The 3,649-nt window shown below is 36.7% G+C and overlaps 1 pseudogene; it reads left to right on the top strand.

The window, feature by feature from the left end:
• Nucleotides 1–1,772: 1,772 nt before the first annotated feature.
• On the top strand, nucleotides 1,773–2,406 carry LOC109269283 (calcineurin B homologous protein 3-like; annotated as a pseudogene).
• The last annotated feature ends 1,243 nt before the right edge of the window (nucleotides 2,407–3,649 follow it).

Raw genomic sequence — 3,649 nt, 5'->3', positions numbered from 1 at the left:
TTCTTTATTATGGGTGAATATATATTATACACCTCACATTTTCTTTATCCATTCATCCATCAGTGAACATTTAGGTTGCTTCCAAATCTTGGCTATTGTAAATAATGTTGAAATGAACATGGGTGCATATATCTTTTTGAGTTAGTGTTTTCATTTCCTTTGGATAAAAAACCAGAAGCAGAATTGCTGGATCATATAATATTTCTATTTTTAAATTTCTTGAGGAACCTCCATTCTGTTTTTCATAGTGACTGCACCAATTTACATTCTTATCAACAGCACACAAGGATTCCCTTTTCTCTACATTCTCACTAACACTTGTTATTTCTTGTCTTTGGGTTATTAGCCATCTTAACAAGTGTGACATAGTATTTCATTGTGCTTTTGATTTACATTTCCCTGATGATTAGTGAGGTTGAGTACCTTCTCCTGTATCTGTTAGCTGTCTGTATGTCTTCTCTGGAAAAATGTCTATTCAGATTCTCTGCCCATTTTTTAAACAGAGTGTTTAGGGTTTTTTCTTTTTTTGCTATTGAGTTGAGTGGGTTCTTTATATATTTTGAATATTAATCTTTTATCAGATAGATGATTTGTAAAAATTTTCTTCCATTCATTAGGTTGCCTTTTATTTTGTTGATTTCCTTTGCCATGCAGAATCCTTTCAGTTTGGTACACTTCCAGTTGTTTATTTTTGCTTGTGTAGTCTTCTTTTGGTATCGAATTTAAAAAATCATTGCTAAGACTGATTTCAAGGAGCTTACCATCTATGTTTCCTTGTAGAAGTTTTATGGTTTTAGGTCTTTGTTCAAGTCTTTAATCCATTTACAGGTAATTTTGTCCATAGTATAAGATAGTAATCCCATTTCATTGTTTTGCACATGGCTGTTGAGTTTTCCCGGCACCATTTGTTGAAGAGACTTTCCTTTCACCATTGTGTGTTCTTCGCTCCTTTGCTATAAATTAATTGACCATACATGAGTGGGTTTATCTCTTGGCTTTCTATTCTTTTCCATTGATCTCTGTGTCTGTTTTTATTCCAACACCATACTGTTTTGATCACTTAGTGTAGTTTGAAATCAAGAGGTGTGATGCCTTCAGTTTCTCAAGATTGCTATGGCTTTTGGGGTCTTTTGTGGTCCATACAATTTTTAGGATTATCATTCTATTTCTATGAAAGAAATGCCCTTAGAATTCTGAGACAGGTTGTAATGAACCTGCAGATCGCTTTGAGTAGTACAGATGTACAGTAGTACATTTTAATAATATTAATTCCTCTAATCCACTAGCATAGAACATCTTTCCATTGATTTGTGTCTTCTTCATTATCTTCCATCAGTGTCTCAGAGTTTTCAGTGTATAGGTATTTTGCCTCCTTTGGTTAAGCTTATTCCTAGGTCTTTTATACTTTACAACATAATTGTAAACAGTTTTATTTTTTAATTCCTTTTTCTGATAATCCATTATTAGTATATAGAAGCATACCATATTTTTATTTTGATTTTGCATCCTACAACTTTAGTGAGTTTGTCTATTAGTTCTAACAGTTTTATTAGTTATATGGTGGAATCTTTGGGGTTTTGTATATATAATATCATGTCATCCTCAAATAGTGACAGTTTTACTTTTTCTTTTCTGAGTTGTATAAAATCTTTATTTTTCTTGCCTAAACTGCTTGACTTGCAACTCAGATCTGGCCTTGGTGTCTCCACCATGTTGGACCCATGGGCTGACCATCTGCTGCAGAGCCAATGCCATCCCAGGCCCTACAAGGAATGTGTTCCTCATGGCCCCCTCCATGGGGGGAATCTGAAGAAGTGAGTGAGCTTGTGGGAAATACAGGCTTCTCATCAGACCAGATCCAGCTGCTTAAGTGAAGGTTTAAGCAGCTAAGGGGAGACTAGCCCACAATTCGTAAGCAGGACTTCAACAAAGTCCCTGCCCTGAAACTCAATCAGATGTGACCCAAAAGCCAACATGTCTCCTTTGACAGCAGGAACCTTGGCAAAGGGACCATCTGCCTGGCCCAAAAGACCAGCATTGAGCACTTCCTGACCCATCGTGTCCTACTTCTGACCCATCCACACCACCATGGAGCCAGAAAGAAAAGGTGAGGTTTCTGTTCCACATGTAGGACTCAGTCAGCAAAGTTCACATCACCCAGGAAGAATATGAAAACGTGGGCAAAGAAGTCTTGAGCAATTGCCACAAGGAAAAGGACTCTGTTCACTCCATTACAGACGAGGAATGATGGAGGTGGCTCGCACCTGCATGAGGCAGATGGAGGTGGATCAAGAGTATGAGGGAGTCACTTTCAATGACTTCCTGAAGATCTGGCAGATGATAGACATCATGGACAAGATGCACATCAGCTTCATTAAGATGGACATCATTGCTCTTTGTCAATAACCCACCACCTCCCCAACAGAGAAACTGCACTTTGCACCAGGGCAGCCTCCCTGGATGGCATGGAGCAGCTGACGCCCCATAGGCATCATTTTGCTACAGCTCTGAGAGTTTTCTTGTTGATATGTTCTTGTTCTATTACATATTGGGTTTGCGTGTTGGAAATGGCCAGGAAGGGTGAGAGGGAGAAAGATCATTTTTCTTTTAGTTTAGAGGTTGCTGGCCCATGATAAACCAAATTCACACCTAATAGGTTGGTCTGCATATTTTCAAGAGATTTTGGACTTTGAACAGGATACCGTAACTGGATAAGATATTGAGGTTGACTCCCTGTGGGAGAGGCAAGCATTTTTAGTGCATGAGAAAAAAGTTGCAAATAGATATCTAAGAGAAGAAAAGTATACACTGTAGCAGAGCCTATTATTTGCCCCTAATATGTATGCTTTTTCTTCTATATTAATAGAAAAAAAATTTAATTGAGCACATGGCTTCCCATAGGGAGACTATATTTCTCAAGATTACCTGCAGCTAAGTGTGGTTATGTGTCTAACTTCTGTTCTATAGCCTGTGAGCAGAAGTTGTACAATTTCTAGTCAGTACTCTTAACACAAATAACCATGTCTTTCTATTTTTTCTTTCTGTTGAGGGAATGGGGATAAAATGACAAAAACTGGAATAATCATCTCAAACCAAAAGATGGAAGCTAGGTATTGAGGATGATTAGCAAAAAGGTAGATTAAGTCTGGGACCCCCATGACTTCATGGAGAAAACCCTTAATAATAGAGGAACTCTACATGAATAAACAAAGTAAAGTAATAAAATGAAATAAAATAAAATAGTAGGAAACTTTTATAACTTGTGAACTATGTTTAAACTCTTGTGAACTATGGCTATCTGTTTCAATATCAAAGCCAACATCCTAACTAATGCCATCAGATCTGGGAGATTAAGTTGGCTTATTATTTGGCAGATAATTTATTTAAAAAATAGTATCTATGGCAAAGAAAAAAGTCTTCAAATGTATGGGAAGAAAAAAAAAAAGGTCCACAAAAGAAATACAATCAGTCTAACTTCAAAACCAGATCATTATGGGAATATATTCCCAACTTTTTCTTGTCCAAAGGATGCTTCAAAAATTTTAAAACCAGAAAATTTTTAGTGTGTGTATGTGAAAGAATAAAAATCATTCTCATTTGGGAAAGGACTAGAAAATGTATTACCCATACTACTCTACAAATAGTTGTT

The sequence above is a fragment of the Panthera pardus genome, unplaced genomic scaffold (assembly GCF_024362965.1).
Source record: "Panthera pardus isolate Hobbes unplaced genomic scaffold, ASM2436296v1 HiC_scaffold_7, whole genome shotgun sequence".
Taxonomy (NCBI): Eukaryota; Metazoa; Chordata; class Mammalia; order Carnivora; family Felidae; genus Panthera; species Panthera pardus.
Note: the sequence above shows the minus strand (reverse complement) of the source record. Positions and strands in the feature narration are given on the sequence as shown.